This window comes from Anas platyrhynchos, chromosome 10, assembly GCF_047663525.1.
Source record: "Anas platyrhynchos isolate ZD024472 breed Pekin duck chromosome 10, IASCAAS_PekinDuck_T2T, whole genome shotgun sequence".
NCBI classification, from domain to species: domain Eukaryota; kingdom Metazoa; phylum Chordata; class Aves; order Anseriformes; family Anatidae; genus Anas; species Anas platyrhynchos.
In genome coordinates, this window is record NC_092596.1 from 17,596,814 (window position 1) to 17,610,486 (window position 13,673).

Sequence of the window (13,673 nt, forward strand, 5' to 3'; positions counted from 1 at the left end):
AGGTTCACCTGTGGTTCAGTATTTAACTAAAATTAAGGCTGACAGCTTTTCCATATAAATTAAATTAATGAGATGTTTGAACTAGTACTAAATTGTTTGTGTAGATCTTTGCTGCTTGATAAGATCTCCAGGCTCCCTTCCCACAGGCACTCTCTGTGGCCCTTCAGGCTCCCCTGCCTGTGCTGGGAGTAAAGGAGCAACTCATACCAGTGCTGCATGTGCTAGAGAAGTGGCCACACAAATTCCCTGCTTGAGTCAGAGACGCTACTGTATAGGGAAAAAAGTTTATACATTTAAAAAAAAAAGAAAAAAGACAGCTTTCTGTCTTTCTGATCAGGCATAACACTTTTGTGCTTTTGCTGCTGCCAGTCCATGGCACTGTCTGGTAGCAGTTCTGTCTCACGATGCTTATGCTTTAGGGAGGTCTCTCTGCTTTGCCTGTTTCTGCAAGCTTTTCACTTCAGATCTGCTTAACTTGGCCTCTTCTAGCCCCTTGCTGCTCGCAGTCATCTCTTCATCGTTACTTTTATTTCCTCACACTCCACATGTGCTGCTGCTTCTGATCACTTTCAATTAGAATGGGCTGGGTTTACAGAGGCTGCTGATTAAGTTAATGAGCTTGTTTAGGCCAAAATGGCCAAAAGGAAGAAGCATATATAAATATATAACCTGAGGTAGCTTTTTATTTTTTAAATCTTAGAAGCAGTGGTGAGGGTGTTGTTGTCTATTAATCACCTGTGTTGTTATGTGCAGATGCTGCTGGGATCTCAATGGACAGATTCAATCTGGAGGTCAGCTTGCAGAGGTAACAGAACCCTGGCAATTATGGGATGCCAACCTAGTGGTATGTCTGTTCCATGAGCAGCTAGGTGGAAGGGGGTTACATAGAGTATGCAAGAGCTATAAATGCTAGTATTTCTTCTTAAAGAGATGCAGTGCTCTGAGGAAAGCATCAATTCTGCAGAGAGAACAGAGCAATAGCAGCCTTGTAGAAGACAAGCAGAAACAGAAACTTTTATTTTTTTTTAAATCTCTGAGTGTTTACTTTGTTGTATCTGTAGAAAAAGATTTTCTTCATTCTAGGCACAACTCCCTGCTGCAGGGTATAGAGGTGGCTGTGACCTGGGAGCTGTGGCTGCCCAGCTAAGGGGGGAAGAGAGCACGTCTGTTCTTTGTTGTTTGAAAACTAATCTGAGCAAATATCACTGCCTGAGGAGCTAATAGCTGGGAAGGAGATAGGAAAGTAAAATACATGTAACAAGACTAGTTTACATGTATATCTCAAGAGACCTTTAGCTCTGGCCTGATACCTCAAGAAATTGGGAATTTCATGGCTGTTTGTGGTTAAAAGTCCATGGTTTGCAGTGAAAACAGTATCTGTCTTTAAAACTTTCAAATTTTGTTGTCTCATTTCCTTTCACACCATTTGCATTGAGTCACCATTACAGTTCAGGATGGATGTACAAGGTATTGTTGAGTAAGTGCTTGTTTTATTTCCTACTCTTTGATCCATGTTTGGACCAGTGGAAATGCCACCTAAATGAACAGATTTCAAGGCTGGAATACAGGTAGCATGAACATCACTTTGATTTGCTCACAAATTAAAACAGGCTACTAGACTGTTTCAGTAAAAGTAAGGGGGGGAAATGTCATCACCATTGCTCAAACAAATGTGCTCCTTCTTAGACTACTGATATTATTGTAAATGTTAGGCTGAGTAGCAAATTGCCAAACAAGACTGAATGTCATAAAGGCAAAGGATTACTATCCTTCTGGTGGATGGAGAGTAGGTTTCTGGCAAATGGTTTGTTATCTAGGATTCCTCTGCTCCATGGAGCTGAAATTGGACTGAAAGTAAAGTTGTGTTTACAGCATTGTCTCTTGGCCACTGACATTCCCATCAGATCAATATTTCCATGGGAAATCCAGATGCTGTCTTATGATCAGAGCATTTGATATTCTTTGGGTAAAACTTGCTGCTTCTTTCTGAGTCATCAAATGAATAGTCTAGCCATTAAGTTATTTTTAAAAATAGCATCCATTTCCCTCACTCTGTGCTATATGTTCTGTTTAATATATGCAAACACAATACAAGGATTGTTTAAAGAAGCAAATCAAAGACCCATCCAGAGCAAAAAAACCCTTAATGCAGGGAGCAACTAGTGCAGGAGACAAAAATGAACGTATACAGCCCTGACCTGCAGACTTTGCAGCTCACAGGCTGTTGTGTTGAGAGGGACTGAGAAAAGAAGAGAGAGTCTCTTCTTGTCCATGTTATCCCACCTAAGGCAGGGGAGGGTTGTAGTGATGGGGAGAATGTGGGGATTAAATTTAATGAATGTAGTGTCTTTGGTAGCTTGTCCCTGCCTGGGATGTCCAGTTTGAATGGCACTCCAGTATTACAGGGTGTCCAGCCGCTGTTTTAATTATTGCCATATGGATACATCAGGCAGCTTTGAGTAATCTGAGCCTTTTGGGCTGATGCAGTGTTTCTTCAGGATTACCAATGAATTTTGTGTCCTTTCCTGTTTGCATTCTCATTTGAGATTTACAGCAAACAGCGATGAGAAATGCCAGAGGGCAACTTTTCAATTCTTAGCAAAATAAAAATATGTGCCAGGATTCATGCATATATTCATGTGGACACCTGTGTTATTGAAACACATTTCCTTTGCTATTTGTGATGTATTTACTTGAATCATTCAAAAATTCAAGTAATGCATAATACTAAAACTCCCCCATGGAGCTTGGTAGGAAACATGAAACTTTATAATGCAGTATTTTCAAGCACAAAATATATTACTTACTCTTTCCTTCTAGCATAGAGCTTTATTCTTGGCTAGAGCCAGTGCAAACCCCAGAGGCTTTCAAACTTCTTTGCTCTGACCAGAGTGAAGCTGTAATTTTTTAAGGTCAATATTTGTTTATAAACCCTATTTCTGGGCTGTCTTATTTTTCACCCGGTACTGAACTTACTAGTTACCAAAATGTCTGTGTCTTTGGTGCTGCTTTTCTCCCATCTTCCCACACAGAGAACTTGAGTCTTGCATTTCTCTCAGGCTTGTGTTCCAGGTGATTCACTCTTCAGGGAGATGTTGGCCATATAAAGACCTTGCCTCTGTGATTTAGAGGAGCTGGGACTTCATGGCTGTGAAAGGATGACAGACTGTTAAGACAGTACAGTAGGGAGAAATATGGTGTGATGTTTGGTGGGAAGTGTGGCAAGGTCCTGACTCACTGCTCAGACACCCTCCTATTTAACATATGTCCAAAGTGTAACTCTAAGCACATTTGCAGAACTTATTACTGTAACAAACTTCAACAGCCTGAACATTTGAGATGAAGAACAGGAACAGAGGCCTTCAGGATGGAACAAGGGAAGAATACCAGAGAAGATTAATATCCTACATCTAGCTGCATCTATGCTATGGTATCATGCTGTCACTCCTGTCCTGCTGGCACAGGTTCCTGGTGTGATGGATTTGCTCAGTAGCACACCACTGTTAGGAGGTGGTGGTGCGTTCCTTCCTCACACCATGTGGAACTAATGGAGCTAATCCAGAGTTCCTGCTCTATGAAATTGCAGTACACTGTGCCCTTCCTGTAGTGTGATTTCAGCCTATGAAAGCACATCTTGTTTTCTACCATGAGGCTGAAGCAATGGCACTCATTCTATACCTTCTAGCCAAACCTGGGTTCAAGGTCTCTTGCTGGTGAAAAATCCATAAATCAAAATACTAGGACATGCCTTGCTGATAATTGATTCTTCCAAGAATATTTGCCCCAAATCTTTAACTATACCCAACAACAAGAAGTTATAATGAAGACTAAGTGTATTTATGAAGTGAAATCATTAACAATGGATTAGACAGTGGAATCCAATTTCCTGTTCCATCAGTGATGCTAACACAGACTGAAATTTCATTGATGTATTGGGCATCATTGTCATCCTCTTAACTGAGAGAAAAATTGTTTGCCATTTTCTACTGGCTGTACCTTGCAGGCAAAATTGCATCTTATACAAAGCATCAAGCCAGAATCCTAATGGAGAAAGTATTTACAAGAAAATAAATATTTCACAGTTATCTCATACGTGCTTTGTATTTCATCATATTTAATGTATGAATATATTTTACTAGTGTGTATTTTTTCCTCTTAACTGATGTATTAAGAAGCTTAAGGTAGAGAAATACATTTGTGTGAATGTCATCAGGGCTTTCTAAGAAGACTGTATAGAGTACAGGAAACCTTCTAAGTGCAATCTGTAGTTCTTATTTTGTTTTACTCATTTTTATTTTTATTTTTATTTTTATTTATTTATTTTTTTTTTTTTAGAACAGACCTGGAGAGACTTAATTCACCACTTCTCAAGTATTAAGTCCTAAAATCCAAGAGTCTGAAGTTCTCCTCCCTGCTTTTATGTGACATACAGTCACATACAGCTGTAATTGTTGATAGCAAGGGTTATTCCAGTGGACTAAGCCCCATAAAGATGAATGGGGATCTGGACTAACCACTGAATTGTAGTGTCATCTGCACAGGTTGCTGCCTTGCTGTTCATTGCTCTTCTGGTCCATCAAGAATGTGTTAAATAGCAGGAGATCTTGCAGGGAACGTCAAGACTTCTTTCAAAAGGGAAAACAGTTTAATTCTGCTCCTTTCTTTCTGAATGCTCTACATACTCCTACCCCAAGATCAGGTTTTAGCATCTTAAGTGGTCTTTGGTAGAAGACTGGTAAACTGCAAGAGGGATGTCTGTGTTATGGACGCTGATATGAGTTTCTTGCTGTGTGTATAGTGAAGTTGTATCTCTAGTCTAATGAGCACAGAATAAATTCAAGCTGCCATTTACCAAGTTCTGTGAGGGGCACTTGGTGTTTCAGTGGAGTGCACTGTCATCACAAGGTCACTGGCCTGTAACATGATGTTCTGGGATGTTAAGTAGATCTGGAGAGTAAACTTATTTTCATACGCTGGTGTTTCTCTAAATATCTCCCTAACAGACTAATATTTGGCAAAATATTCAGGAGAGCCTCAAGGCCAGGAAAATCAGTTCCTGATTACTGGTGGTGGTGGCTATGCCATGTGTGGCCAGACAGGTAGCAGCCATACCTCTGAGCAAAGGCAGCAGGGCCCTTTGTGTGAGGAGAGCCTTTCTCCAGATTTCAGACCAGTGGCTTATAATAAAACTAAAATACCAGATTTTGATCCCAGCAATATAACGAGGCAATGACTGATACAAAGAAAAAAAAAATCAATACTTCTTTTTTTTTTAGGGGAAGGTAATTTTTGGAAACTTTATTTTAAAAATGGACATGAAAACTTTAACTTCAAAAGCCAAACAAATGTGGCTTTACCGCAGGCTTCTAATGAAGTCTGTTGCTTTTCTGTTGTCATCTAAAGAAGCCTAAAAACCCAAACCAATCAATTTCTGAACCAGCTCCAGGTGACCAAAATGAAATTCAAATAAGATAACAAAGAACTGTGTGCTTGGCCTTGTCTTACTTTTTTTTTTTTTAATACGTGTAACCATGATATTTTTTGTCATTGCTGTAAATTCTAGAAAAAGGAAACTGTGCACTTTTATTTTTTTTTTTCTTATTTTTATTATTTTTTTTAAGTGATGATGCTAAAATCCTCTACTTGTGAGCATTTCTGTGATGATAGTTGCAGTGTTGCCTCCCCCAACCATCTCCTCCACTGACAAAGATGCTGGGAGCCACATGGCTGTACTTGTAGTGCACCCGATCAGCTCCCTCTGTGCAGGATGCAGGCTTTGCTCTAATAAGCCACAGCCTCCAGGCATGGGGTGACCTCGCTGGAGGGCTGGAGGAGACAGTGTTGAGGGGAGATTCACTAGAGGAGGCCTGTCACAGTGCTTAGTACCTCTGCCTTTTAACAGAATGATTAAATACAAAACAGAGCTCTAACTCAAGCAGCCAACAGGGGCTTTACTCCTTGCTTTTGCTTAGTATGCAATGTGGCCAGCGTGTGAAGACAGGTAACTGTTACTTCCTCAAGGATTAGTGCCCCCTTGAAGAGCACACAGGTTTTCTTTTGCAGAAATCCATGAAAAGATCCCAGGCCTGACGCTCCAGATTCAGTTTTAAATTGCCCTTTGGAAAAAGCAACTCCAATGGTTTCTGTGAAGTTGGGTCTTAAAACATTGCTGTGATGCTGAAGGACACAAATGCAGCACTGTCCTCACCACAAATCACAGTGTGGTGATGATGTAATACCTACTGCACTAATAGCATGGATGGGGTTAACTTCAGCTCTTGAGTCATTGTGTGTATAGGATGAGATCTCTGTTTATGTCTCCAGCATGTTGCCACATCCAGAGGCCAAAGAGGTACAGAAAGCCATCCAGCAAGGACCCCAGCCTGCTCCTCTAGAAGCTTTTCTGGCCAGCATCCCTCCTGGGTAGATGGAGCCCTTGCATCGGTATGGGGCAAGACCTGGGAACTGGGTCTGGGCTGGGGATGTTGGTACTCAGCTGGAAATGGGTGCCCTGGAAATGGTCCCTGGAGAGGAGCATGAATTTGGAGACCTAGTGCTCAGGACCTGGGCTGGAAAAGGTGCAATCTGGGTCCTTTCATGGGAGGTCTCTGGAAGGAGGTGGCAGGTATTGCAGAGGAGTGGCAAGGTTAAAATAAGAATGATGGAGAAAACTGAAGAAGGAGCTAACAAATGGGAAAGAGGCTGTCCATGTAGTGGCAGCAGGCTGGGGGCTTACAATGAGGGAGGATGCTTGCTGGATGGGACACACGGGCTGGCATCAGTTTGCAAAAAAGAACTCTGCTGGGGATGCTGAGCAGAATGGCTGTGAGCAATCCTGTACTTCTGTCTCTGAGCACCCCTTTCCTGTGCTTAATGCTGTGCTTTCAGGCTTGGGAGACCTAGATGTGATTCCTGCCTCTTCAAAGGCAATTTGGAGGCTCTAGGAGAACACAGGCTACCTTGCGAAGTCCATCCTGTGACTGGAAAAAAACAACGTTCTTTGCCATTCAAATCAGAATGTGCCACATGCAGCATTTCCCCAGGGGATACAGCCAGCAGATGCATTGGCAAGCTCCTGCAAACCACATTTGACAAAATAAATGCTCGCAAAACTGATCATAACCACTCAGAACCATTCAACTTTGCCTGCAAAACCAGAGAGGCTCTGAGACTTGTCTAAGATCACACAGGAAATCTGCAAAGCGGGCAATTGTATTAATGTCCCCCCCTCATAGGATAGTGCTGTAACATCCTTGAATAAAAGCAGTATAAGGAAGGCAACACTTAAATGTCTGCCCTACTGGGAAGGGAGAATAGAGGCTTGAATGTCTGTGGTTAAAGAAAAGGGGGGCAGGGGAATGAATTATCTGTTTCCTTCTGTGTTCACAAATTACCTAGAGAATATCAGGAGGTCACAGATTGGGGGAATTCTTCTTAATGCTGAGACTGTTCTCTTAATGTCATGGTTGTGTTTTGCACGTCAACATCAAATACTATGCGGAAAAATTATTCTGTTTAGAAAAGCATCAAAAGCTGTCTTCAAAGAATAATGCATCATGATCGTGTAAATGCTCTGGCATTTTTGATGTTGCCTTCTTACTCATTAGACTTTAATGATGTGATGAGCGACTTTTTGTCTATGAAAAGTTGCAGAATTCTAACTTTCTAAGCAGCTTGTCTCTCAGTAATGTCTATTTTTGGTAGTCCTCCCTGTTGCTTTATATTTTGCATGTATGCTTTTAAGCCATTTTTTGTACAAAGTGAGGGCTTTTATTTTTGCTGGGCAAACACTCCTAATTTACAAATTCTGCAGACTTTGTCTATTTACAAATCAAATGGATGAGTTAAATTGGATTGGGACAATGAACACCCAAGGGATGGTAGATGATGCCATCTTCTGAAGCGTAGCCTTCATCTGGCTTAGCTGCATTGGCTTGGTGTAACAAATCAGCTCTGTTTACCAAAGTGCTCCTGGTGTTTGCTTTGTGCATCCCTAAATGTCATCGCTGAAAAGCATGTGAAGTTCCCACAGGCCCACCAGTCTCAGCCGTTAGCTGTTGTTAGGGAAGGTAACAGAACTCTGGTCTGGGTGGCTACTTCTTTTTAAAGCAGGAAACTTTTAGGAAAAAACAGATCTTAATGTCATAACTAGAAATGAAGGACACAACGAACTGATCCTGTCACTATTAGCAGAAATCCTGTCTCTGTGCTTTCTTGCAACTGCATTGGAGGAAAAAGTCCTTTTCTAAAGCTCTGACATTAAGATTATCTATCATATGGAGCTTGCACTTAATAGCCAGATGATGCAACTTACTGTTTTCCAGGGAACAGTGTATGCTGCGTCCATTTTCTTTTTACTATTATTATTTTTTTTAAAGTCGTATGTCTCCATTACTCTGACCGCAAGGGAAGTGAGCAAGATGTATAGCCTTCGGTGACAGTTGCCTTTTGCCTCCCCTCTTGTGCGCATGGAATAGGGACACCAACAAAATTTCTCCTCTGTAGCATGACTGGTTGCTTTACTCTGCCAAAGCAAGCTGTCCCTGCTGCTCCCTGGCTGGAGTTGTCAATTTTGCAGGTAGCAAGGGAGGAATCAAGAGAAAAAAAATCCAATTTTTCTGCTTGAGGTAACTGAACTTAATTCTTTGTTACCCTGAGCACTTTGCTACCTCTTCCCTCCAGTTCAACGGGATATTTTGTGAGTTCTCTGATTTTGACATCAGTGTGGAATAAACATGTTGTTCTGGCTCTTGCCATCAAAGTTTGAGCTATCCCAGTGGTCCTTGTAATAGCAGATGCAGAAGGCAGTATGGGGTGGAGGTGTCCGAATTGGCAGTGCATCTTTGGGGAGCATCATTCACTTTCCCAGTGGGACATGGTGTGTGCAGGTATTGGTCAGTGGGAACAGCTGCAGCACTTGTCATGGGAAAGAATACCATTTAAAATGAATTACGTGCTTGAGATAAACTACCTCCTGCAAGTGTGTTGCATTGGGAGAGTCTGTAGTTTGTATTTAAGAGGATTGACAAGGTATTTGGGCTTCTGTGAAATAGGGAGAGATTTAAAGTCATGAAGGAACTACAAGTTCTCATCTTCCTTGGAGGTCTGTGTTTCTCTAATCCGTGTCTATTCTTGCTTACATTTAATTAGAGACAGGCCCTGAAGTGACTTAGTGGGTTGTGTACATGCTGAATCCGCAGCTGAGACCAATTCATTTGTCAAGTACACGTCTCGAACACAGCCCAACACCTCGCTCTGAAATGCCTTAGCACTTGGGCCTCCACAGGCAGGGGAGAGCCTGTGGGAGGCTGTGGGAAGGTCATGCTCCTCTCTGCTTGTGAAGGCTTTTCTGACTTTCCATGGTGGCAGCAGCAACGGAGCTGGTGAGGTTACACAAGGCTCTGCACTTGTAACTTTCTTCTCCAGATCTGGAGCTGCCAGCCACATGTCTTCCTGTATTGCAGTAAGCATCAGAGTGGTCCAAAGTCCTTCTCACATGTTCCTCACTGACTTTGCAGATGCGCAGCTTTCAAAATCCCTGTGGCCATGAGATCAGGTTGGAAGTGACTGTGAGTTAAACATCTGCTTTGGAAAAATGCGTGTGCCATAAAATCATGTCTATGAATGAAAACACCCTGGAATTAAACATTTGAATTACTGGAGTAATTATGCTCGTAAGATGATACGGAACTAACTGATGGAGTCATGGTGATATGGCATGTGTATCTTGTGGTTTCCATAGATACAAATGTGACGGTATTTTGCAAACACTATACACCACCTGAAACATATTTCTGCTACTTCAGAAACAATAATTACACTTAAGTGCCTTTTGCACAAAACATTCCTTAAGTGTTTCTTGAATGATGAAAACTTAACAAGTTTTCAAAGGTCACTGCAGCTTTCTCAGCTCTAATATTAACTCCCTCCCTCCCTCACCTCCCCCCAGACTAGAGGTGGAAGAAAAAGGAAGCAGAGAGCACCTAACCCAAGGTCTGTGAGTGTAATTTTGTAATGGGCTCCAGTGACCACAATTCAGTTTGGCACGAAAGACTAGGGTGAACACATGCTGTGTCTGTGGCAAGGCTGGTAGTAGCCACGGAAGGCAAGGGGGAGATCTGTTTGGGAGATACAGCCTTGAGAGAGGACTGAGAGCAAGGGACAAATGAAGGTTCACAATAAAGCAATGGGGTGAGCAATCACTTTCACATCAAGCAGCGACTCTGAAGGTGGCAGATAGGTGGGAATAGACAGTGGTTCCTTTCAGCACATGAAGGCTGAAATCTCCAGTGGTAAGAAGTTGTAAAGAAAGGGACACTGAACCTAAGGCAGAACTTTGCTGATGGGAAGTTTTCTTCTAGAAACACAATTTCCAAGTGAGGACAATGGTTTGTAAGTGTGCCAGCCCTGCAATCAAACCAAGGTGGAGTTGTGCTGGGGTGAAGGCTGGATCTCCCAAGTGCCTCAGCCCCACAGAGCACAGCAAGTACTTGCCTCAGCTCAGATCCGGTGCTGACTGTGGAGGCTGAGCTCTGACAAAAATCTGGCTCAGTTTGCGTCCGAATAATTGAAACAGTCAGAATTATTATTCTCCCTTTCCAGTTCTACTTCATATCAAATATGCATTTCCCCCCTCTATGCTCTAATTAAAAACTAAAGGAGGAGGAGGAGAAAACTAATAATGCCAATTACACATTTGGCTTACGAAAAAGAAAAGAAAAGCACACTCTAATGCGTTTGTGGACAATAAGTAGGAAATGATTCACGCGTAATAAACCTCTTTGCTGTTAATCTCCCTTAACCTAGGGGTTCTGTTACTTATATTGAAATGTCTCCTCACTTTCTGTTGCGTTATTGCAAAGAATGGGTTTTCATTATTACTTTTTGCAGGGGCTATTGAACCTGATGCCTCAGGAGCACTGGGGCCCTGTGCAGCTCTCGCAGAGTGTGCAGTGTGATTGCTGTTGTTGTACAAGCATTTTTTTTATTATGGTGTTCCTTCCTCTTACCCACCAAAGCACCAGAAGTTGAAGAGGAGGTCTCAGGCCATGTACCAGTGTTAGGGAAGGGTTGGCCATGGCTTTTTTGGCCTTGTGTTCTTTGGGTAACCCTGCTGTCCTCTATCCAGGGGGTGGGTGCTTTGCTGGGGGCAGGCATAGGAAGGCTATTGGGGTCATCTGCTCATAACGACAGTTGAATACCACTGCTGGAGAGGTTTCTGGGTGGATTCCCACCACCTGAAGAACTGAAGAGGAGTCTGTGCTGGAGAGTTTATGAAGGGACCCCCAAGCTAAACATCCAGCAGGCCTCCTGCTCATCACTGGAACACCAGGAGCAGAATGGATGGATGAGATTAGCACATTGTGTTAAAAACATATTTTTCTTGTGTGATGCATAGTCTTTCACAGCTTTCTCATCCCATGGAGTAGTGCCCAGAAGCTGATGTTATGCCGTTGTTATTGGGAAGGAGTGGGTGTGGGTGTGTGTGTGCAAGGGGCAGAACAGATATTGTTGACAATTCCTCATGTTCACTTACTTTCTTCCCAGCAGTGTAATTCTCCACCTTTTTCCTTGTCCTTGGGCTTCACGCATCGAAAGATTTTTCAGTTTTGGTCTGTGACATTAAATTTCTCCATGCTTATTCTGAAGCAGCCATGTCTGCAGAGGCTGGGTGACTCATCCTGTCTGTAATCAATGGCTCGGGAGGCCACAGATGCTATCAGTGTTATTGAGAGCTGCAGATAATAACTGAGCCCCGTGTGATGCTGCTGCAGGTGTGTGGCCAGGTCAAGGTGAGTGAAGGTGCATTGGTGAGTGGGAGCTGAAAAGGACAAGCAGCACCAGCGGTAGCAGAAGATGTGTAAGAAGAGGGGAAAAAAAGGAGATTTCTGTGGAAGGTCTACTGTCAGATGTACAGCCCAATGCTTTCACTTTATTGTGATGGCAGATCTTCCTTTACAGCCCAGATGGACCTGAGTTTTCAGAGAAAGGCAGTGTTTCTGGCTGAGATATCTCCAATACACAGTGTTCACAGGAGAGTCAAATCTTGATTTGATGTCAAAGCCATGAAAGGAAACTTACTTTTTAAAATTTTTTTAATTTTAATTTCATTATTTCTATGAATCAAACCATATGTCTGAAATCCTTTAACTTCCTTTCTGAGTGAATGATATACTAAATTCAGAGCTGGATAAAAATTAAAACAGGAACGTTATCTGGCTGGATTGTAAGTCCTTTATCAGAGATTCAGAAAAAGTCTGTACAGCTGTATGTTTTTCCCTGTTAATGTAATCAATACACTGCTCTCTTGCCCTGTTACAGACAGGTTACATTTCTCTAGCTCTGGCCAGTGAAGTTTGAAATGTAGCTTGCATAAATTTGTCTACTTCTCACTGTGTTTACTAGAAAAAGCTTTTAACTATCTCAAAATCTGTTTTCCACATATAACCTTTTCTCCCCTCTGTGATTTGCTATGGAAATTTCACCTGGAAAATCAGAGCTTTTAAGAGGTCATTTCTACTTTCATCTTTTCCTTTTGAGGTTCTAATACATCAAAAATCTGTACTTGGAAGCATACATCTCTACTCAAACATTTAAAATACCTAGAGTTCTTCATGGTCTAGAATGACTGAAACCATGAGCATCTCACCACATCTGTGAGAATACAGGACTCACTAGAGCTTGAGGTGAGGTCCCAAATCATGTGAAAGCTTGGGACATTTGGCTGAAGCAGAGCAGGAACACATCAGGACTTGATAAAAACTGGACAGACAAGATCCTAAGAGGCTGTATTTTCTAGGGGAAAAAAGGTCTGAGCTGAGGGAAGTCAGTACTGGGTGGTCTGCAGCTGGTCACTGATGCTCTAAAGGCTTTCTTTACCTGGGAACACTAAATATTTTGGATTTTTTTATTTATTTTTTTTTCATCCAACCTTACAAAAACTCTCCCTAGGTGTTCTGCAGGTCACCACTGGTAACTGAAATGATCCAAGAAACCCCACTTGAGTGGAAGCGCTCACCATGGTGAAGATGAACAAAAAAGCACACAGGGAAGCAGCCATCCTGGCAGATTCTTACATCTGCATGTCATGTTTCCCTCCCTCAGTTTAAAATGCAAGAAGCAAGCAAATGCAGGGAGGCACTCACTTTAGGTTCAAAGAGCTGTTCGTGTAAAGGATCAATAGATTCAGCACTGTATTTAGTGTTGTTCAAAGTGCTAGACTAGGCAATTATTTTGATTCATCAGTGTGGTAAGTGAAGCATCCAAGTGTGACAGAAAGTTCCCCATATTTTCTTTTTTTTCTTGTGTAACTGAAATATTTCATCTTTACAGGCAGTTATATTAGAGATTAACATTCTGTTCTTGACAGGTATTGTTGATGACTTGTTAATGTAGTGTTAATTTTACGGTATTTTTTTGGCATTCATTCTGTCTCTAATCCACAGGTTATTAGTGCCAGAGGGACACTTCCAGTAGCACCAGTGTCTGAGCATTAGGCAGCAGATGTGCTTCCTATCATCACAAGGGAAACTGGAATTGGATCCATCTGACTTTAACCATCTGTAGGGTATAAACTTAGGGCAACAAATTAGAAAACCAGTGTATTACATGTGCTCAGCCACTTGCTTCAAAATGCTTTAATAGTTCTGTATTCAATAACAGCAAGAGCCAGG

General features: G+C 42.0%; 2 long non-coding RNA genes across 2 annotated transcripts in view; both read left to right on the forward strand.

The window, feature by feature from the left end:
- The first annotated feature begins 677 nt into the window (after nt 1-677).
- Nucleotides 678-10,657, forward strand: LOC113839580 (uncharacterized). The gene is made up of 3 exons (XR_002404010.3): nt 678-805; nt 6,325-6,444; nt 6,889-10,657. It is a non-coding gene; the product is annotated as an uncharacterized lncRNA (long non-coding RNA).
- Nucleotides 10,658-11,542: 885 nt separating this feature from the next.
- The window catches only part of LOC106018388 (uncharacterized), a 64,102-nt gene continuing 61,971 nt past the window's right edge, over nt 11,543-13,673 (forward strand). The window contains exon 1 of the long non-coding RNA XR_005268380.2: nt 11,543-11,792. This is a non-coding gene — a long non-coding RNA (uncharacterized lncRNA). The remainder of the gene's footprint in view (nt 11,793-13,673) is intronic.